We start from the raw sequence: 24,147 nt of genomic DNA, 5'->3' as shown, positions 1-24,147 counted from the left end.
GCCCCTGAGTGAGGTGAGGGGAGGTGTGGCCGTTTCTGCAATGCTGAGTGCATCGGATGGCCCTGGCGAGGAGCATAGGCTGAGTACCACGGAGTAGGGCTTTTTGGCTTGTTGGGCACCCCCCCCACATGGAGGTCCGGGGGGGGAGAGGGTAGACCCCTGGAGGCCCGTCTTTTTTCTTTTTTGGGGGCCTGCCTGACCTGGATGCCTGACCTTAAGATGGCATCCGGTCCCAGGCCTCGTGGAACTTTCCTGAGGCGGCTAAACAGAGAGCCATTGTGGGAGGGTCACTTCTCCTGTCCCTACATAGGGATCTGGTTTTTTTTGTGTGTCCACCAGCATTTTTACTTTGGGAGTCATGTCCTAGTGAGCAGCAGCTGGGGCTAGCAGCAGGAGTGGCCCTTATTGTGGAAAGAAGAGCACCACAGCAAGTGAGGTCTGGGGGCGCTTATGCCTCGGAGAAAGCTACAATCGAATAGGGTCTCTGAATATTTTCCGCCTGCCGGATCTGAGGTGCCCGAGACGCAGGGTCAGGTGGCACGGCACTCACCAAGGAGGATCTTCTGACCTCCCTCCACACCATTAAGGCGGAACTACGAGAGGAACTCATGGCGGATTTGAAGTTGGCGCTGGAGGCCCTTCAATCAGATGTTACAAGTTGCATGATCTCTCTTCAAGCGGACGTGGATTCAGTGGGGGCCCGCACGTTAGACCTTGAAACTCAGGTCCAAGAGATAAAACAACAAGTAAGTCCTTTGGAGAAGGATGTCTCGCAGCTCAAATCGCAACTCCAACTATCGATACTTAAATGTGAGGACTTGGAAAATCGTTCTCGAAGAGACAGCATTAGAGTGCGGGGGCTGGAGGAGGGCAGTGAGGGTCCAGATCTGGAGGCGTTTGCGTGGGTCTCTTCTCGCATCTCTTGGGCGATGATCATCCAGAAGTACAGATTGAAAGGGTGCATAGGGTGGGGAGCCGTCCCACCGCCGAGAATAAGAGACCCCATGATATTTTGATAAAACTGAGCTCATTCAAGGTTAAAGAGAGCATACTTCAGAAGGGGAGGCGACAAGACGTGGTGTCCTTTCAAGGTGCTCAATGTGCACTGTTCCAGGACATTGCCCCAGCTACACTGCTCCGGCGGCAGCGATTCCGCCTGATCATGGATGAGTTGAAAGCGCGAAATATTCGGTACAGATGGACATTTCCATTTGGCATTGCTTTTGCACTTAACAACAAGCCGTATAACTTTGTGGAGTGTAGGGAGGCGGCGGCTGCACTGGGCCTTCCGAAGAAGAGTGTGAACAGTGGTCTTGCTGGACAAGGGGAGTCGCGGTGTCGGGAGGAGTCCGTCGTGTCTCCCATTGGGGACCGTTGGAGATTGCCGTGGAGGGGGAGGAAGAACCTCAAGGAGTAGTATGTGAGCTTGTCTGCCGCCAGTTGGGGAAACCCTGGGGGGGGGGCGGAGACAGAGGCTTTTTGAGAGGGGCCATGTGGGGTTCCTCTTTCCGGGGGAGAGTGTGGAGGATCTGGACAGACTGGCGAACTGCTGGTGGCTTGAACGCTTTCGGGACAGCTCTCTAATCGTTCCTCCAGGGGCAGCAAAGTTCCTGTCAGGGGCACCAGACACTATGGGGGTCATTACAACCCTGGCGGTCAGTGTTAAAGCGGCGGTAAAACCGGCAACAGGCCGGCGGTAAAAAAAAATGGAATCACGACTGTGGCGGAAACCGCCAACATAGACAGCCACTTTAACACTCAGACCGCCACGGTGGTACAAACAAACACCGCAGCGGTAACCGCCAACAGACAGGCGGAAGACAAGGTTCCGCCCACTGTATTACAACAGTCCAATCCGCCACCTTTTCCGGGGCGGATTCACAGCGAACAAAAACACGTCGGAAACAGGACTTGGAAGGGAAAACGCTCACCTCTACACACCCCATGAGGAACCAGGACGCCATGGAACCTGAGCTCCAGATACTCCCAGCCTTTATCTTCCTGCTCCTCTACAAGGAACAACAAAGACGGCGGCGAAGACCACAGTGAGTACTGCACCTACGACACAGGGGAAGGGGGAGGGAAAAAAGAGTGACACACACATGCAACACTCCCACCCCCACCCACTACAACACACACACAAGTACATGTTGATACATTACATTAACAACCCCCAACCCCCCCTGGAAGAATACAAGGACAAAAGGAAATGAGTCGAACATTTGTAATCTATTAAAATATAGTAATCAAAAATACATATATATATATATATATATTTACACTATAAACAAATATGTACACCAAGAATACAAGTCCAAGGTATTGCACCATCATAGTCCGTGGACAACTGGAACCAAAATGCGAGTCCACTCAATACCCGATCAAAACGGAGAGAACACTGCTGGGGCATCAGATAGAAATACAACAGGCACCCAGGGAAAAGGAAAGGGAGGGCACCTCAGCCGGATTAGTGCACAACGCCAGATCCACGAGGGGGCTCCATGCCCACTGCTGTATCCTGAGGAGTCCAAAGCCACAGTCTCACAAGTCTTTCCAGTGGGTGGGTTGCCCACTGCTGCATCCTGGGGAGTGCAAAGCCACAGTCTCACAAGTCTTTCCAGTAGGTGGGTTGCCCACTGCTGCATCCTGGGGAGTGCAAAGCCACAGTCTCACAAGTCTTTCCAGTGGGTGGGTTGCCCACTGCTGCATCCTGTGGAGTGCAAAGCCACAGTCTCTCAAGTGGATAACAGTCTCCACTGGTTCTGGAGGGGGCTTTGTGCCCAGAGTGCTTCATCCTGCCAAGGACAGAGGTAGTGGATGTAAATCTCCACTGGTTCTGGAGGGGGCCTTGTGCCCAGAGTGATTCATCCTGCTCGTGGCGGCCTCAGTAGCGTCAGAAGCTTTGGCGCTCATCGGCCTGCGGTGCTGGTGGCGGCGGTGTCCTTGGCAGCGGTGCTTGAGGCGGCGGTGTCCTGTTCAGCGGTGCTGGTGGCGGCAGTGTCCTTGGCAGCGGTGCTTGTGGCGGCGGTGTCCTGTTCAACGGTGCTGGTGGCGGCGGTGTCCTTGGCAGCGGAGCTTGTGGCGGCGGTGTCCTTGCCAGCGGTGCTTGTGGCGGCGGTGTCCTGTTCAGCGGTGCTTGTGGCGGCGGTGTCCTTCGCAGCGGTGCCTGTGGCGGCGGTGTCCTGTTCAGCGGTGCTGGTGGCGGTGGTGTCCTTGGCAGCAGTGCTTGTGGCGGCGGTGTCCTTTGCAGCGGTGCTTGTGGCGGCGGTGTCCTGTTCAACGGTGCTTGTGGTGGCGGTGTCCTTAGCAGCAGTGCCTGTGGCAGCGGTGTCCTGTTCAGTGGTGCTTGTGGCGGCGGTGTCCTTGGCGGCGGTGCTTGTGGTGGTGGTGTCCTGTTCAGCGGTGCTGGTGGCAGCGGTGGCCTTGGCAGCGGTGCTTGTGGCGGTGGTGTCCTGTTTAGCGGTGCTGGTGGCGGCGGTGTCCTTGGCAGCGGTGCTTGTGGCGGCGGTGTCCTATTCAGCGGTGCTGATGGCGGTCTTGTCCGCCGTGCAGGTTTTCGCAGACTTGCCTGTTTTTCTGTGCCCCTTCCCTACCTTGGATGGTGGTGCAGCTGTCTTCACACTCCCAACTGTACCCCTGGGAAAGGCATTGGTGGTAGATGTTTTGCCTCACTCCCGCCGGGCACTGGCCAACTTTTTGTGCTTTTGAGGTGGGGGACTGTCCGTGGTCTGGCTCCTTGGCACACTGGCTGCCCTGCTGCCTGGCGCACTCCAGAAGCCGGTTACTACTGGCACCACTGTTCCCGCAGATGTTGTGGCTGAGGTGCTGGGTTGGGACCTGTAAAGGCGGGCCCTAGGAGACTGAAGGGGTGGGGGAGGTGAGGGGAAGAGGTCAAGGTTGGGCAGGAAAAGTTTTTGGGACACACTGGGACGGGTAGATGGGGGTTTGGGAGTGGAGGAAGAGGTAGTGGTTGTAGGAGGTGTACGTTTGCTGACTTTGGGTGAAGGTGCATGGGCTGGAGGCTGTCGTGAGCCGGATGGCTGTTGGGTGGGTGTGTGGCTGCGTTTGTGTACCTTGGGAGGTGGGCTCGCAGACACACTGGGAGAGGACACAGGGGATGTATGAATGGTAGTGGGGTGGTGACTGCACGTGAGCAGGGTGTGGTGGTGGGTGTGCTGGTGATGGAGGTAGTGGCTGTAGATGTAGTGCAGGCAGGTTTGAGTGGAGACGAGTCTGGGAGGGAGGAGGGAGACGAGGAGGAGGGGGACACAGTCGAGGCAGTGGCTGTTGGTATGTCTGCATGTGTATGATGCTTGCGTGAGTGCCTGTGGGATGTGTGGTGCTTATGTTTGCCTGAGCTTCCCTTGTGTCCATGCTGGTCTGATGGTGTGCTTGGGATAGGATGAGGTACAGGGGTTTGGGTCTGGGTGGAGGAAGTTGGAGGGGGTAGGCTAGAGACAGGGACAATGGCTGCCATCAGTGCTGAGGCCAGAGTCTCAAAAGCTCGCTGTTGGGCTGCCTGACCAGAATGAATGCCCTCCAGGTATGCATTGGTCTGTTGCAACTGCCTCTCTACACCCTGGATTGCTTTCAAAATGGTAGACTGCCCAACAGTGAGGGACCTGAGGAAGTCAATGGGGCTGAGGTGCTTGGGGCAAAGGAGATGCCCACCCTCCTGGGTGAGCGGCCACGGGGCACACGCTGAGGGGATGCTGGGAGGGCGGTGCTGGTAGGGGAGTGGCGGCTGTACCTGTTGATGCGGGGGCACAGAGGGGCCCGCCACCGCAAGGGAGCTCCCATCAGAGGAGGAGTCCGTATCGCTGGTCTCAGCTCCTGTCCCTGTGTGGAGCTCCCCTCGCCCTCCGTCCCACTGGTGGCTTCTGACTCTGTTGTGTCGCCCTCCAGGGCCACGTGGGATGCAGCTCCCTCCTGCTCCTGTGGCACTGCTCCTCCGCCTGATGATGCTAATGCACACAAGAACAGGGAGACCACAAAAAGGGGGGGGAGACAGAAGAAAGACATGTTCAGTGCATCCAATACCGCTACCGTTGGCGGACACTACAGACACAGAAGCCCCCTGCACTACGCCGTGCACTTAGAGTTCCCTAATTAATCACAGGGACATGGGTTACAAGGCCTATGCCCGATTGCTGCACACATAGAAGTCACAGGAGCCTGACTAGGTGTAGTTGGCTCTGAACACAGGTGGGGTGGGGTGCCACAGGGCCTGCCTTAAGAAGGGACCTTGCCTACTAAACTCGCCCTGGCCTAGGGGAACCCACAGCCCACCTCCCCCACCCAGACACCTACAATGCGCGCTGAATCAGCAGAATGAGAGTGTACTCACCCCCTTGTGGCTGTTGTGATGCCCTCAAGCACCCATCCAACTCCAGATACGCCACCGCCAGGATCCGGAACATCAGGGGGGTCATGATGCGACGGGCACCCCTCCCACGTTGGGAGGCCATCCCCAGCTGGGCCTCCGCCGTCTTCTTGCTCCAGCCGTGAATGTCCTCCCATCTTTTCTGGCAGTGGTTGCTCTGTCTGTGGTGGACCACCAGGGTCCGGACTTCCTTGGCGATGGCACGCCAAATATCCTTCTTCTGGTGGGCGCTGACCGACAGGAATAGTACAGGGGAAAAGGAGAAGATATAACTGTCCGCACCGTCACAGTCATTGGCCCGCATCCCTACCCTTGCCATGATGCACATGCACTCACCGTCGTATCATGCACGCCTCATTCTCCCTCCCTATCTTTCATCAACACCACTCCAAACAGGCATTGCCCATACAGCATACTCATAGTGTACTCACCTGTTTGTCTGGAGGACCGTAGAGTAGCGTGTACTGGGGGAGGACCCCATCCACTAGTTTCTCCAACTCCTCCGTGCTGAAGGCAGGGGCCCTTTCCCCAGACACACGAGCCATTGTCTCTTCCAGACTGAGGTCACAGCAGCACTTGCAGTGTAGGTCCTCTCCTGTCGAAGATCAGGTATCAAGTGATTGAACAGACAGAAAATGGCGGTGACGTCCGTGGCGGTGCGTACTGTCACCGCCGGCGTACATTGTCATTGGCTCCTGGGACCCATAGGGTCCAATGTTAACCAATGCAGGATTGCGCTGCGGTCTTCGACCACCTACCGCGACGGTGTACAACGCCAGCGCAGTTACCTCATATCCCCTTGTCCCACATTACAGGTCAGGCAGCCGCCATTTCAGGGGGCCACATGGCATTAATTTTGACTGCGTCATAGATATCTAGGCCTTGCTTAAACACTAATACAGCCATATGTCGATTTTCAAACATTTTCATATTAAGTTGTGTTTACGTACCTCAGTGTTGGCTGACCCTCTGATCGCTGTTCTCATCCATAGGGCACGTCCGCTGGGGCAGGTGAGGAGATGGCGGCATCCTCCGGTGTACAGACCGCTGGTGGACCTGTCGACAATGGAGGAGCGACATGTAATTGTCACCTACAGACTTGATCGTACCACAATCCATGAACTGTGTGCCCAGTTGGAGCCAGACCTGATGTCAGCTATCCACCATCCCAGAGGAATCCCCCCTCTAGTGCAGGTGCTGTCAGTACTCCATTTCCTAGCAAGTGGGTCTTTTCAAACAACAGTGGCCATTGCATCAGGGATGTCCCAGCCTATGTTCTCCAACGTGTTGTCCAGAGTGTTGTCTGCCCTGCTGCAACACATGCGCTGCTACATTGTTTTCCCTCATGTGGAGGACTTGCCTACAGTGAAAGGTGACTTCTATGCCCTGGGACATATCCCCAACATCATAGGTGCCATTGATGGGACACATGTGGCCTTGGTCCCCCCACGCAGGAGTGAACAGGTGTACAGAAACCGGAAGAGTTACAATTCTATGAATGTGCAGATGGTGTGTTTGGCTGACCAGTACATCTCCCATGTAAATGCCAAGTTTCCTGGCTCAGTGCATGACGCTTACATTCTACGGAATAGCAGCATCCCTTATGTGATGGGGCAACTCCAGAGGCACGGTGTGTGGCTATTAGGTGAGGACATGGACCCAATACAGTGTGACTAGGTGTCTGGGTCTGGGGATGTCCCTAAGAGTTAGTGTGTGTCTAACAGTTGTCCCTCGACATTTGCAGGTGACTCTGGTTACCCCAACCTGTCATGGCTACTGACCCCAGTGAGGAATCCCAGGACAATGGCAGAGGAACGCTACAATGAGGCCCATGGGCGAACTAGGAGGATTATAGAGAAGACTTTCGGCCTCCTGAAGGCCAGGTTCCGGTACCTCCATATGACAGGTGGTTCCCTATTCTACTCACCAAAGAAGGTGTGCCAGATCATCATGGCCTGCTGTATGCTTGACAACTTGGCTTTGCAACGACAGGTGCCTTTTCTGCAGGAGGATGGTCCAGATGGAGGTGTTGTAGCAGCTGTGGAGCCTGTGGACAGTGAAGACGAGGAAGCAGAAGAAGAGGACATAGACAACAGGAACACACTGATCCAACAATACTTCCAGTGAGACACAGGTAAGAAGACAACACTGCCTGCTACATCTGATTTAATTCTTCTACCTCTCATCTGTCTGTCATTTTCACCCAGTGTATGGACACTGAGTTTTCACTTTCCCTTTCGATTTCACAGATGTGGGTCCCACTGTGTGACCTCTGCTTTGTTTCCGCATGGACTTGAGCTGTGTGACATAGGTATGTTGACATTACATTGGATATAGCATTTTCCCACAGTTATTGCAAATACACATTTTCAAAAGCACAGACTGACTCCAGATTGTTTTGTGATTTAAGGGTGTTTATTTAAGTGCCAAATAGTGGAGGGGGTTGTAAAATGGTCAGGGGGGATGGTGGAGGAATGTCCATGGCAGAGTCCAGCCTATTAGTCTCACAGATGCATTGTCCAAAGGGGCATAGGAAGTGGAGCTAGGGCAGTTTAAGTATGGACAGGGAGACAAAGTGGGACAGAAGGATGACAATCAGGGTGGTCTCATTTCTTGGCGGGGGTCTTGGCATTGTTCTCTGTCTTTGTCCTGGATCTCAGGGACCGCTTGCGGGGTGGTTCTCCATCTGCAGGGGTTGGGGTGCTGGTGTTGTGATCCTGTGGCGGTGCCTCCTGTCCACTAGCGCCGGCGGAGGTGGTGGGCAGTTCATCGTCCAGGCTAGTGTCAGGGGCCCCTTGTTGTGCCACAGGGTCCCTCCTGGTGTTGACGAGTTCCTTCAGCACCCCTACAATGGTGCCCAGGGTGGAATTGATTGATTTGAGTTCCTCCCTGAACCCCAAATACTGTTCCTCCAGCAGCCGCTGGGTCTCCTGAAACTTGGCCAGTACCGTTGCCATCGTCTCCTGGGAATGGTGGTAGGCTCCCATGATGTTGGAGAGGGCCTCGTGGAGAGTGAGTTCCCTGGGCCTGTCCTACCCCTGTCACAGAGCAGCCCTCCCAGTTCCCCTGTTTTCCTGGGCCTCTGTCCCCTGAACCGTGTGCCCACTACAACTGCCCGCAGGTCCCTGGTGTTGTTGGGGTGGTGGGTTAGCCTGGGTTCCCTGTAGTGGTGGGCACACTGCTGCTTGACGTGTCCTGGGGACAGAGGTATGGGCCCGCTGGGTGGGTGGTGTGCTGGTGTTTCCAGAGGGGGGAAGCTCTGTAGTGGCCTGTGCCAGTGTGAGGGGAACCGACTGTCCCGAGGTTCCAGATGGGCCGGGCTGGTCATCTAGATCCAGCTGGACAGAGCTGCTGTCTTCACTGTGGGCCTCTTCTGTGGGTGGAGTGGACATGTCTGGACCCTCCTGTCCGGTGACGTTGGGTAGGGGTCCTGCAGGGGTGTAAAGGCGTGATTATTGCATCTGTATGTGCCATGGTGTGCAATGGGTGGGTGACCCTGTACCCCAGTGCTTCCATTCTTATGTGGGACCTTCTGTGATAATGGTTTAGGGGGGTGTATGGGTATGTGCAGTGGACATGCTTTGGTGATGGGTGTCCATGCTTTGGTGTTGCATGCAGGGCTTGGGTTTGGGATGTGTGGTTTGTGATAGTGGGACATGTGTGAGGAGTTGGAGTGATGGGGGTGAGGGCGAGAGTGGGGGTAGGTGATAGCATGCAGGTAGGGTGGGGGATATGGTAGTTTAAGGTTTGACTTACCAGAGTCCATTCCTCCAGCTACTCCTGCGAGGCCCTCAGGATGCAGTATAGCCAAGACCTGCTCCTCCCATGTTGTAAGTTCTGGGGGAGGAGGTGGGGGTCTGCCGCCAGTCCTCTTAACCGCAATCTGGTGTCATGAGACCACTGAACGCACCTTCCCCTGTAGGTCGTTCCACCTCTTCCTGATGTCATCCCTAGTTCTTGGGTGCTGTCCCACTGCGTTGACCCTGTCCACGATTCTTCGCCATAGCTCCATCTTCCTAGCTATGGTGGTGTGCGGCTGTGGCTCTACCCGGATGATTTCCTCCACCATGACCCTGATCTCCTCCTCAGAAAACCTGGGGTGTCTTTGCGGTGCCATGGGGTGGTGTGGGTGATGTGTGGCATGGTGTGTGTTGTGATGTGTGGGGTGATATTTAGAGGTCTGTTGTGTGAGGTGCGTGGATGTTGTGTGAGTGATGGTGTTGAGTGCCTGTGGATGCTAGTGTTGTTTCTGGTGGTGTCTCTCTCTGGCCTTCTGTCGCAATTGTTGTCGTAGGGGTTTGTGGGTGATGTGGGTATGTGTTTTATATTGTATTGGGTGTGTGGGAGTGGTGTGGGTATGTGTATCAGGTGTGTGTATTTCGATTTGTCAAATGTGGATGTGTTTTGTAAATGTGTGTGTATTTTGAGCGCGGCCGCCAATGGAGTACCGCGGTTGAAAGACCACCGCGTGGATTCGTGGGTCGTAATAGTGTGGGCGTATTCCTGTTGGCGTGACGGTGGAGGTTTTGTTATCGCCAGTTTATCACTGACCTTTGGTGTGGCGGACTTGTGTGGGTGTCTAGATTTTGGCGAATTCTGAGCTGTGGGTCATAATGGCTGTGGCGGAATACCGCGGCTGCGGCGGTGTGTTGGCGGTCTTCTGCACGGCGGTAAGCGGCTTTTACCGCCAATGTTGTAATGACCCCCTATATGTGCTTCTGTCAGGGGTCTGTAGGGGGTGGAGGCGGATGAATACCCCCTCCAGATCATGAGGACTACACGGAGTTTCTTGTTTCAATGTCAGAGACTTATAGTTGTTATTATATTATGTTTTGTGTTATCATTCTTGATGTTTGATTATTGTTTTTTGTCCCTATCTCTTGTGGGTGGACAGTTTGGGGGAGGAGGGACACGGGGGGCATGAGATGGAGGGGGGCACCAGGGGTTCAGGGCAACACATTTGGTCAGAAGTAATCATGGGAGAACGCCTCCTAGACACCTTGGTATGATGTTACACTTTTTAACATGGAATGTTAAAGGGTTGAATTCGCCTAACAAGCGGTCACAACTGCGGAAATTCTTTGATGATCACCAATACGAAATAGTGGCATAGCAGGAAACACATCTCAAGAAGGGTGACGGCCATAGACTGCAGCACAAACACTACCCGCAGATATATACTGCGTCTGCAACAACAAATCACTGTGGGGTAGCCTTGCTGTTTCATAGATCCATGCACTTTCAGCTTTCGGGGTCAAATCTAGATAAGGAAGGGCAGATTTTTGTTGGTTAAGGGATCCCTGGGCAGACAGGTTTGTACGATAGCCACACTCTATCCACCTAATAGTAGGCAAGTACAGTTTCTATTGCAATTTCTGGATGTGTTGGGGGGCTTTGCGGAAGGTGAGATAGTGCTTTTGGAAGATTTCAACCTGATTTGGGATACCGCTCAGGACACAACACATCCTCAGAGACTGCTTACTAGTGTCTTTGCAAAATCCATTAAGATGGCATTTCGCTGGTTGAGGAGCCAAGATGGCGCCCGAGTCGGACGCCTAAGCAGAAAGCTCCGACTCGGGCCCGGAGAAATGATCCTGCAGAGCGCTCCCGACCGGGAGATTGGAACCCTGTAGAGCACATCCGGTCCCGGGGTCATCCACGGAACCGGGGGACCGAGCAGAGCCATACAGCAGCGGGGAGCGCGCGAGCGCCGAGATGCGAGCGAGGCCGTGAGGCCCCGCAGTGACGGCACCTCAGAGGCTCGAGCCCCCGAAGAAAGAAGAGCGGAGTGCCCCGGTGCGACAGGGGTGGAGGTAAGAGGCCGGGGGGCTTCGGCGAGGGGGAGGCCCCGAGGAGTGAAGCCCGGGAATCGGTGCAGCTTCTCCCCTCGCCACTGCATCCCCCCCAGCGGATCCCAGCGGAGAGAGCCGATGGGCTCCATAGCGGGGCGGATTGTCCCCGCGAACCACACACGAGGGGGTTTGTTGGAGTGGTGGCGCTGCGGCCGGGCGCCGGAGACGACCCGGACGCGCAGAGGATACAGTGCGACCGGCGAAGGGGGTAAAAACAAGGCCTCACAGGCGCTCACCCGATCCAAGGGTGCAGCACCTAAGCACATCGGGGATAGCCCCCCCACCGCCCAACTAAGGAAATAATTGCCTTCCCCCCCCCCCAGAAGCGTGGGGACAGTGAAAAGCAAAAAAGGGGGCAACAACATGGACAACAGCAAAAAATAGCCGAGGGGGTGGATTAACCAGGAGGCTTTCCCCCCTCCCCCCGTGCCATCGCCCTCGATAACACTGGCCTCCCCTGCAGGCCTCCCTGCGCTACGTCGGTCGGGGCCTACGGACACGCGCAGGAGCGGTGACGGCGGTGGACGCTGCGGGCACCTTGGCCGCCTGGACCCCCCAAAGGCTCTACACAGGGTGGGCACCCTGTGGGGACACCTACACGCACCCCAGGACCGGAGCACCTAACCAGTAGCAACAAGACCCCCCACAACTAATCCAATCGATCCAGTGCAAGGTCCCACAGATGGAACTGATAGAAAGGGCCCATAAGCAGGCCATAGGGGCCTCAATAGGGCATTATACGTCGGAAGGAGAACTGGTGCTCTTGGGGCGCCCAGCCGTTCTAGAAACACACAACAAAGTTGCCCCCTTGCTGTGGGAGTTACTCAAAAGATAAAACAATGGCTGGGAAGTCCAAGTCAGCTAAAAATCAAGAACGAACTGCGCCTGGCCCGGCGCCCAGCGACCAACAGCAAATCCCAACCTTGCAATCACTGGAGAGCACACTCCAATCCCACTCTATACAATTTTCGAAAAAGTGCTACAGGCAATCATGGACACTAAATCCTCGCTAGAACTCAAAATAGACACAGTATCGCAAGATCTGAACCTACTCAGAGTGGACCATCGGAGCTTGACAGAGAGAGTGAAAACGACGGAGGATACCCTGAGCAAGACGAGCCCTACGGTCTCGGAAAACCAGAAACAAATTCAGCGTCTGGACGCAGAGGTGAAGATCCTATGGAGGCATGCCGAAGAAGCAGAAAGCAGATCCCGGCGCAATAATATTCGCTTCGTAGGGTTCCCTGAGCAATTACCAGAACAGAGCTCAGAACTATTCATAGAGCAGTGGCTAATTAAAGAGGTACTGAGCGGGTCCCCCTCGAAGTTCTTCTCTGTTGAAAGGGCGCACAGAGTCCCGGGAAGACCGCCATTGCCAGGTCAACCACCCAGACCATTAATAGTGAGATTCCTAAATTATAGGGACCGAGACCTGCTACTGCAGCAATTCCGTAGCAAAGGCCCATTTCGATATGAGGGCTCAGAGGTCCATGCCTACCCAAACTTCACACAAGAGGTACAGAAACAACAGAACTCCTATGTAAAGATTAAACAACGACTCCAGGAGCACAATATCAAATATGCTCTCCTTTTCCCTGCCAAACTGAGGGTAATTTCGGAAGAACGCACTCACATGTTCACCTCCCCCGAAGACGCCTGGACCTGGATGCACACTAAAGGCATAGCGCAGACTAACGAAGGAGTGAATGAAGAGGAGGAATGGCTGACCTCCACATCGAGAAAGCGCAACAGGAGATGCCCCAGGGGTCAACCCACGGAGAGACAGGCAGCGGAGGAAAGAGCACAAGTGTTGAAAGAAACCCCGTTGCTAATGCTGAATTCTTTTGAGACATTCAGGTCGGGCCCCTTGGCGGGCTCGGAATCGGCCAGCTCGGACTCCACGATTACAGAAGCGCTTAGGGGCCCGGAGGTCACCCCTAGAACTGCAGAGGAACTGTGAACGGTAATAACAGGACGGCCACCTCAGCCCTGCTGGGGCAGCAAGCGGCTAGGGTACAGAAGGGACCGCAGCAGGAACCGAACTGTCAGCCAATGTGGCTATAAAAAGTATATTTTGAATGATTAATCCCTAACTGTTGTGATCGCTGATTAATATCTGTGGACATACGGAATGGGGGGGGGGCTAACATATCAGGAGTGCCCACACCTACATATGTACATACACGCAGAGTAGGTCTGAGGGAGGATGTGAGCTCCATACAAGGGGCACATCTGGCACCTAAAATGGCTCTCCCACAGGTATTCGTTCAGATACAGACCTCACCAAATAGTAGAGTGTGGGGTATTTCAATGCGTGATAGTAGCTGGTTAAGGGAAATAGTTAGAATGGGGAGGGGAGTGGGGAGTTAAGTTGTATGTTATAGGTCAACTCAGTGAACAGGGTATACTACCGCGGATGTCAGTCTTAAACACACACCTGGCGAAATGGGGGGGGAGCTCGGAAGGAAGTCGTAATCCGGAAAGTGCATTGTGGTGGTGCACCACACAATAATACATGTCTCAACATACGAATGTACACGCACACCAATATGAAATAGTCACGTGGAATGTGAGGGGCATGGGCATGCCGGGCAAAAGAGCGCAAGTGCACGCGCGTCTCAGACGCCAGAGGGTTCACATAGCTATCTTACAAGAAACACACTTACTGGAGCCTGAGCTACAGGAGATCCGTGGGAAATGGGGCGGGCAGATAATAGGCACAGCCTACTCAGCATTCGCTAGGGGGGTACTGATATGTATAGCAGGCGGCGTCCCATTTGTCCAAACCTCGTATAAGTTAGACCTAGGAGGCAGATATGTAATAGCAGAGGGACAACTAGATGGGAGACACTTAACGATCATAGAGATTTACGCCCCCAACAACGCATTGGCGGGATTTCTGGCGAAACACTCCCCGGCACTACTAGTAAACCCCGCAGCCCCAGCCATATGGGGGGGCGATTTCAACAGCTTACCGAATGCAGTGCTGGATAGATCAACCCCCCCCAAGAAAGGTATAACAAACAGAAGTGCTAAGAGCCCTTTGCAGATATGGGCAGAAGATATGAGAATATACGACTTATGGCGCATGCAGCACCCCCAACAGAGAGAATACTCATTCTATTCAATACCCCACAAAGTACACACAGTACACACAGAATAGATATAATCTGGGGCACTGCGGATATATGCACATTGACGAACGGGACAGAATACCTGGCTAGGACACTATCGGACCACTCACCACTCAGAATGATATTAAAATGGGGGGGAACTCGCTCAGTGATCCCTAATTGGCGTCTACAGCCAGAAGCACTCCAAGATCAGGCATACGCAGAGGGACTGGACACGGCATTGAGGCAGTACTGGGAAATTAACACAGACTCCGCGGGCTCAAGGGCGACGGAGTGGGAGGCGCATAAGGTGGTAGTCAGGGGGTACTGTATGTCGTCCACTTGGGGGGTTAGGCGCACCCTACACTCGGAGATTAGCAACTTAGAAAAGGAACTGAGAGCACTTTAAACAGCGGTGGCAAGGAAGGAGGCACCCTACACTGTATTAAAAGAGGCACAAATAAAATATAATGAAGCAGATTCTCGCCTCCGAAGACACGACCACAAATATCATTTAATGCGGCTGCAGTCGGAGGGAGACAGGTCAGGCAGGCTGCTGGTGTGGCTCCTGAAGGGGGACCAACAGCAGTCTCCAATAGGGGCCATAAAACTAGATAACGGCGAGACAGTCACCACGCAAGGAGAGATAAATGGGGCGTTCAGGGAATACTATACGAACCTCTACGCCAAACGAGCGGCCTGCACACCTGCTCAGCTCGCATCCTTTCTTGCAGGATCTCAATTAGCACAACTATCTCAGGAAGATGGTGAGAGATTGGAGGCCCCTCTGAGTGTAGCGGAATTGAACGTAGCATTAGCACAGATGCCCAAGAACAAAGCGCCAGGAATAGACGGCCTTCCACTAGAATACTACGCGAAATACTCAAAACATTTAAAGCCTCATCTGCTGAAAGTATATGAGGAGGCTTGGAACCACAAGGCATTGCCCCCCACGCAGAGAGAAGCTATGATAGTGGTCCTACCCAAGCAGGGGCGGGACCCCACTGATGTTAAATCCTACAGGCCACTTTCACTCTTAAACACTGACTGTAAAATCCTGGGTAAAATATTGGCTAATAGGTTAGCACCCGTCATCCACACTTTGCTACATGACGACCAAAATGGCTTCATCCCCAGACGCAATACATTTCTAAATATGGCTGGATGGCACTCCGCCGGGGGCGCACGAGGAAATGGTGCTTTCACTAGACATCAAGAAGGCATTTGACACACTAGGGTGGGACTTCTTATTTGCCACCATGCGGAAAATGGGAATCGGCCCTAAATATATACAATGGCTGCAGACACTGTACTCCAACCCGCAAGCTCGCGTGAAAACGGGGAGAGTTGTATCTGATAGCATCCCAATTGCTAGAGGCACCGGACAGGGGTGCCCCCTGTCCCCCTTGCTATTCGCAATAGCAATGGAACCATTGGCGACCCACCTACGGATAATGGAGGACAGCTGGGGTATACTCAGGAATGGGGCGCACCATATAATATTGTTATATGCAGACGATGCCTTAATATACGTGCGGAAGGGAAGCGAGACGATTCCGTTAGTAATTTCACTCCTGACCGAATTCGGAGAGATGTCTGGACTGGTAGTGAATTGGGAAAAATCGTGCGTGTTCCCCCTGTCCGTACGGCCCCTGTCAAGCAGAGAAACATCCCCGACTGGGCACCTGAAATGGTTCTTTGACTCATTCAAATACCTGAGGGTGCAAATAAATCACAGACCAGAAGACCTTAGAGATGGAAATTTGGGGAGAGCACTGGCTTCCATAAAAGGGTCGTTACGTTTCTGGAGTAAACTACCACTATCACCGATGGGCAGCGTGGCGATCGCAAACATGCTGATATTACCCAGGCTTCTATACTACTTTGCGGCACTGCCGATTTTGATCCCCAGGAGTTTCTTCCGAGACTTGAACGGAGCTTTGCTGCAACTTATATGGGAGGGGGGTTAGAGCGCACATCGCGCTCACTACACTGCAGCGCCCAGTGACTGCGGGCGGTTTGGGTGCCCCTAATTTTGAACGCTACTACGCGGCTGCACAGCTACAGTGGATACTGAGCTGGCTGCATAGGCCCACGTTGGCGGAGTCTGCATGGGTACTGACGAGTTTGCGCGGTACACCCTTGGTCGCTTGGCTGGCAACCAGGTCTCCGAAGGGGGTGACCGACAAACCACTTATGCTAGTGGCGCATGCATGCTGGAAGAGATATATCCAGAATGGCCGCAGCGTGCTCCCCTACTCGCCGCTCATTCAGTTAGGTGTGATCCCTGGTTGGGAAAGAGGGGAAAGAAAACGCTTGTTGGCGGCCTGGACAGAGGCGGGAATAGTGACGGTAGGTGACTGCTTCGAGGAAGGGAAATGAATGCCTTTTGAATCGATATGGGACCTCACCTCAGTAAATCCAGGGCAGTTCATGACATATTACGCCATATGCCACTCCATCAAGAAGATGTGGTTGGCAGGAAACCAAGAACCAATGATCTCCCCAGCACTGCACCACATGCTGCAATATGACAGCCAGACGAAGGTCGTGTCGAATCTATATAAAACCCTGAATAAATACCCCGCACCCAACCTGGAGAATGCACGGGTAAGGTGGAACGCTGTTCTTCCAAACCCAATCTCGCAAGAGGAATGGCCGAACGCTCTACATCACACACAGGGGGTATCGAGAAACCCCAGATTTCGCTACACGCAATTTAAATACACACATCAAACGTACCTCTCACCAGCCAGGATCAAACGTATGCTCCCCAGCTCGGACCCAACCTGCCCAAGATGTAAGGCCCCGCTGGCACACTTCTACCACATGGTTTGGGAATGTGCCCAGGTGCACAGGGAATGGAGCGGAATAGTGGAGAGGGTATCGGAGTTGACAGGGTTGGTGCTCACAGTGGACCCTAAATCCTGCCTGCTGGGTCGGAAAAAAAGAGATAAGAAACATAAGCATCTACATAAATTCACACACCTACCATACGTGATGTACAAAAGACTGATAGCGATGAACTGGAAATCGGCTACTGCTCCAGATCTGAAAACCTGGCACAGCATGACACTGAGATGGGCTAATGCAGAATTAATGGTACTGCGGAAATCAGCTAGGGAGGGCCAACAGCATGCAGGAAGCGAGGTCTGGGAAACTTTAATAAGCAGACTAGAAGCCAAAAGCGATGAGAAACCGCCATGAATTGGAACACACGGCGACCCTGAGACAAACATTCTTTTACTTAACAGATCCTCTTACTCCGAGTAGGCTTGACGGGACAAATTGTATAATAAGAGTATGCTCCCGTGCCCACCTCTTCCACTAGAAGTAACCTACAGCGACTATTCAGAGCGGATCTAGGGCCCCGCACAGGAACACAAAGTTAAGGGAACCCACATACCACAAATTGCCACTAACTGAGTCTCCCCCACCAAAGCAAATAACCGCATAATCCAGTAAATGAACATAACTAAGCCGGGGCACACAAGTCCATTAAATCCACATGGTAAATGTGATCACCCAGAAACCCCATTTGAAAACCCTTTAAGCATAATGACAAGACCTAAGTTAAGTTTTATTGTTAATTTATGTGATAATTGCGTAATAGATCTACCATATCCTGAAACTGTAAATGTTAAATGTTGGTAATGGATCTAAAGTAAAAACAATAAAAATATAAAAAAAAAAAAAAAAGATGACATTTCACATATTGGGGCTTCTTGACTCTTGGTGCGCGTTTCACCCCATGGTAAAAGACTATACTTTTTTTCTCCCACTCTCACAGGTCCTATTCTAGGATTGATTATATTTTCATAAGCAAGCCCCTTCGACAGCTCCTCGGAACGCCCACTATCCACCCAATAATCCTCAGTCTTTACCCAAATTACCATCTGAGTGTGTACAGTGACAGAATTATCCAATTCACAAGAAGCTGGCCTAATCCCCCAAAAATCTTTAACTCTTTTCATCCAAATTTACAGCACCACCAGGAAATGCCTAAGTAAGAAGATAAGGCATTGAACAGCACTGTCAGAAATGGCATGCAACTAAAATGCAAATGTAATTAATTGTTCCTTTTAAAATCTTTACCAATTAATTGTCAAGCTCTAAGCAAACATAAGCTATTATCTCTTTTGCAAAATGAAAACCATAGTCAATCTCACAACAACCTTCACACGCCCCCCAGCCATAGCCAATAACCACAACCATATGCCTCACCCACATAAGAAACACATCTTTGAAACAACAGCTATAAATAGAGTATAAATCCAATGCAAGTTGCCAAACAACATCAATCTTTTACCCCACAAACAAGGTAAAGAATGGGGGCTAAACAGTGTTATATCCGTGACAAGAGCAGTGTCAAGAACTCACTGCTTACAGTAAGCAAATAAGCTCTCCACATGCCCCCTTTCAGCACTTTCCAGAATACCACACTCAGTTTATGGTTAATAATTTGCACCTCCCATACCACTCAGACATATCTACACTCTCAGGCATCCAGACCAGTACTCCACAAGCTGCCTGAAGCACGAAAGCATTAATAGGGTGGTGAGGCTCTGAAATCCAGAGTGGAACAAATGATGACTAACTGGGCTTCTTCTTTGCTTACCAAATGAACATCACCACTTCCTGGAAAGGGTGTGGACATGCTTTTTAACCAGCCATTACCAGGATGGCGGTCTGATTATAGTATGCAATTTGAGGTTCCTAATCCAAGGTGAAATAGAGCCTTATCCTATATCAGTTCCTGTTATAATCCTTTATAAATGAGGCAATTACAAGTGGAAGTTGTGTTGCAATGCAATATTTCCCTTATTCTTATTTTCAATTGGATTTCACACCCCATCCCCATATTTTTGTTCTAAATGTTTGCTTCTAGAAGTTGAATCCTCTCCTGTATCCACCACAGGGATTTCCTACTTAGTTTTTTCTATAATCCAAGGGAGAGTTTGGTGTCTTGCTGGTTTCTTCAGTATTAATCTGCATCTTCACCCCATACCTAGAAGAATACTTAGTAGTATTTCCACCTTTGTGGGTTTTTCCTAACTGGGGCCTTCTTAAGGAGACACTTGACACCTTAAACATATAGGTGGTCATTCTGACCCTGGCGGTCTTTGACCGCCAGGGCGGAGGACCGCGGGAGCACAGCCGACAGGCCGGCGGTGCTCCAATGGGGATTCCGACCGCGGCGGTAAAGCCGCGGTCGGACCGGCACCACTGGCGGGGTCCCGCCAGTGTACCGCGGCCCCATTGAATCCTCCGCGGCGGCGCAGCTTGCTGCACCGCCGCGGGGATTCCGACCCCCCCTACCGCCATCCAGATCCCGGCGGTCGGACCGCCGAGATCCGGATGGCGGTAGGGGGGGTCGCGGGGCCCCTGGGGGCCCCTGCAGTGCCCATGCCACTGGCATGGGCATTGCAGGGGCCCCCGTAAGAGGGCCCCTACATGTATTTCACTGTCTGCTGCGCAGACAGTGAAATACGCGACGGGTGCAACTGCACCCGTCGCACAGCTTCCACTCCGCCGGCTCGATTCCGAGCCGGCTTCATCGTGGAAGCCTCTTTCCCGCTGGGCTGGCTGGCGGTCTAAAGGCGACCGCCCGCCAGCCCAGCGGGAAAGTCAGAATTACCGCCGCGGTCTTTCGACCGCGGAACGGTAACCTGACGGCGGGACTTTGGCGGGCGGCCTCCGCCGCCCGCCAAGGTCAGAATGAGGGCCATACTGTTCTGAGCATGGTGGCACTACGATTACTGAGCAGGGCAGCCCTTCTCTCTGGCAGTCAAGAAGAGGACTCATCAGACTTTTTAACCATTCAGTCTTTGACACATTCCCAAAACCAAGAAACTGAAAGAAACAACTAGCAACTAGTTACAAAAAAACTGCTGCAAACTTCACAAAAGCAGTAAATTGTACTGTCCTGATTCACTACTAAACTCACCAAGTGTGACTTGCTCATTCAATCTCAGCCTTTGTCTTAACAAAAATGTACCACCCAATAGTAGTAATAAAGTTTATTGTAAATTATATAAAATCAATATAAAACAATAACGCATAAAAAGTCACCTGAGGTGAGCCTCAATCAAATAAAAAATGTAAAACAATGATAGCCACAGCCCCATGAGGCCAATAAAACCATATTCAATTATCAAAAGGTAAAGGCCCTGCCTAACGCAATATTTTAAAGCTTCAGAATAAAAATATTTAATAAGACACATAATTCAAAGATTTAAACATACAAAGTAGTTTATAGGCAAAGGTGTGGATTAATGTACTTTTTAAAGTAATGTTACTGATGAACATTGCTGTAATGCTAACATATGCTTGTGCTGTAATGATGTTCAAGGATATGGAAAACGTGAGTGTTGAATTTCATTGTTGGATAATGCTTGAATTTCTATCATTTTTTTGTATTTGGTACTAAAAAAATGAATAAAAACAGCTTTAAAAAAATACAATGCAGTTACTAATTAGAAATTTTAATAGTGTGTTTTTCAAGTATTTCATTGTAAGTGCACACATTTTTTTACTAACCACATTTTATTGATTTTCTTGCAATAGAGAAACAGTACAGAAAACAACAATGCATTACATACACATAGTAAGTTTGTCCAGGTGATGATAAGTTAGTAAACACCAAAAGAAAAGGAGTAAGGATCACACGTCCACCCCTAAGGTACCAATATAATGTAAGAGGCCCACTACCTCCCCTAGATCTTCCTGTGTTTATGTGGGCACCCCCATGCTAGGTATACTTGCTCCTCAGCTTGGGACACCAGTCCATCGCTGCTCTCCAAGCAGTTTGCAATGGGGCTTGGGTAGATTTTCAGTTCTTAGGAATGTCCCTCTTTGCCACGGTGACACCGATGCCCACTAACATGCGTTCTCCCCTAAGACCAACCACATCATTCAGGGTCCCCAACAGAGCTATGCATGGGGTGCAGTCAGTTGGGTGTTCAATCATCTTAGGCAGTGTGGAGAACATTTTTGTCCATTAAAGTGCGATAATTGGGTAGTCCCAGCCCATGTGGAAGAATCTGCAATCCTCATTCGCACATCTGGGACAAGCGGCCCCTGTGATTATCCCCATCCTCTTGAGGTTCCGGGGGTAGCATAGGGTGTATGTAGGTATTTTAGTGCCATGAGGCGGAGGCAGGAGAAGAGGACCAGCTCTCTTAGGGTAGGGAACATAATTTTTTTTAAACTGTTTTTATTAAGTTTTAAAAGTTGAAACCATCAAAAAACATACAGTACAGTGCAGATTATAGCAAGACAATACATCATCATTGCATAAGAGTACCAGAGGGCCATTTTCAACAGAGTTCAAGTCATGAGAGAGTCACAACCACTGTACAAACATTATCCTCCATCCCACCATCCCAATCCAAATCATCATGAGACAAGACATTAAACAGCTTATGCAAATAGGAATGTTGAAACCATAGTTGGCCGTCACATGCTCAGGGACGCGATGTGTGTCCCCACCCCAATCATCCTCCGCACTGCTTATAGAGCTTATGTCCTCCCCACCAGTAAAGCGTTCCAACAAGGTTCCCCAAGCCCCTACATCAGCGAGTGCCCTCTCATCTCTTTGTGTCAAGCGCATATGCTGCTCCTCGGCTGCCCCCCATTCCAGTATATCCTGTATCCAGTTGGAGATCATCGAGTTCCGGGAGCTCATCCAACCAATTGCTACCCTTCGCTTGGCCAGTACCAGCGCTGGCTGTGCCAATTTATATGGAATGCTCCAACCACGCGGCTTACGCACCGCACCCAAGAGATAGATCATCAGCGTTGCCTCTAACCCCAATCCCATTGCCTCCTCAATCGCTGTTGCCACTTCCTGCCAAAAGTCATACACTGCTCTTCAAGTCCTGGCCAGGTGTAGGAAAGAAGCACTAAATGTACCACACCTAGGGCAGCACTCTCTACGGCTCGGGTTGATCCTGTTTAGTCGATGAGGTGTGAGATACATTCTATGTACAAAGTTAAATGCAACAACTTAAACCTACAAAGCCAAATCCCAGTCGGCATCCGCTATGTGTTCCCCCAGGTCACACTCCCTAGCCCTGCATACCACATTTATCACACCTGGTTTATCCTCCCAAAGGGCTTTATAAAACCGAGTAATCAAGTGCGTCCCCTCACCCCAGTTAATCAGACCGTTCAGCACCGAGGAGACCCCAGGGGCGACCGGAAAACCACTCCAGATCTCACGTGCCAGATTCTCGATTTTCACATATTGCAGAAATTGACCAGGGCCCAGATCAAACAAATCCTGAGCGTCAGTAAAAGAGAGAAACTCTCCATTGGGATAAAGATCCCAAGCCACCTCACATCTTCCCAGTCTCCAAGCCTCTACCGACATAAGCTTCTCCAAATCCTGAAATGAGGCCAAGTCCCATAACTTCAGCTCTCTATCAAAAGGGGCTTGTCGGAGTACATGTTTAACTACCTGCTCCCAAATCCCAGCAGTGGTCTTGATCAGGTAGGGCGTTGCAGGGTCAGACCTACCCCGACATCAATATATGCAACAATGACCGTCCATCGCACATTCCTGCATACAATCTCTTCTCCCAGTTATCAGTATCCGTCATCCATTTGGCAGCATATTGCAAGTGTGCTGCGTAACAGTAGAGTCTGATGTTAGGAATCGCCAACCCACCCCCGTCAAGATCCCTCTGCAACACCGACAGAGCTACCCTACTTCGTCGACTAGCCCACACCAAAGAGATCAGCAGACTATCCAAACAACAAAACAGCCAGCAGCCAACAGATACAAAGAATTCTGGACCAATTATAAACACCGTGGCAAGAACACTATCTTTGCCACTGCAGCCCTGCCAATCACAGAGAGAGGTAACCTGTTCCACAAGGAGACCGAGCGTTCCAGGCAGGCAACTACTCGCTCAACATTGTGTTTATCATGTGCAGCCATAGAGTGACCCAGATACCGGAAACTCTCAACCTCCCACTTGAGTCCTGCTCTACGTAGATCAGCCTGCGGAACCCCGCTAAGGGACCCCAAGGGGAACAGGAGCGACTTCTTCCTGTTAACTTTGTGACCAGAGAAAGCCCCAAGAACATCCAACCTCTGCAGCAGCATCGGCACGACACACGAGGATCCCGTACACACACCAATGCATCATCCGCATACAGGGAAATTACATGTGTGGACCGTCCCACCTCGATCCCCCACGGCTCCAACCCCTCTCGAAGTCATATCGCTAGTGGCTCCACCGCCAGAGCAAACAGGAGAGGCGAGAGCGGGCATCCCTGCCTCGTGCCCCTGACGATCTCCCAGGTGTTCGAGAGCTCTCGCCCCACCCGTACTTGTGCAGTAGGAGCAGTATACAGTAACGGCACCCAAGCACAGAAACAGGGGCCAAACCCCATGCCCTGCAGGACCTCTAAAAGATAACCGCACTCAACTGTGTCAAAGGCTTTTTTCCAAATCCAGGGACACTAGCGCCAATTCAATCTCCACATCTTCGGTCTCGTGCAGGATATGTGCCAAGTGATGCAAATAATGGAACGTACTACGACCAGGGATAAACCCACATTGATCCTCGTGCACTAAACCCTAAAATCTTACAAAGTATCTTGACATCACTATTTAACATGGGAAGCGGGCGATAGGAGGAGGGGTCACCAGGGTCCCCCTCCCGGCTTGACCATCAAACACACAATACCCAGACGCATGGTGTCTAGTAACATACCACGCATTTGAGCTTCCTCAAATATCACCAGGAGCTTCTCCCACAGAGACAAGGAAAATGTTTGATACAATTCA

The sequence above is a fragment of the Pleurodeles waltl genome, chromosome 2_1, assembly GCF_031143425.1.
Source record: "Pleurodeles waltl isolate 20211129_DDA chromosome 2_1, aPleWal1.hap1.20221129, whole genome shotgun sequence".
NCBI lineage: Eukaryota > Metazoa > Chordata > Amphibia > Caudata > Salamandridae > Pleurodeles > Pleurodeles waltl.
The sequence above is the reverse complement of the archived record's forward strand: the minus strand, read 5'-3'. Positions refer to the sequence as shown.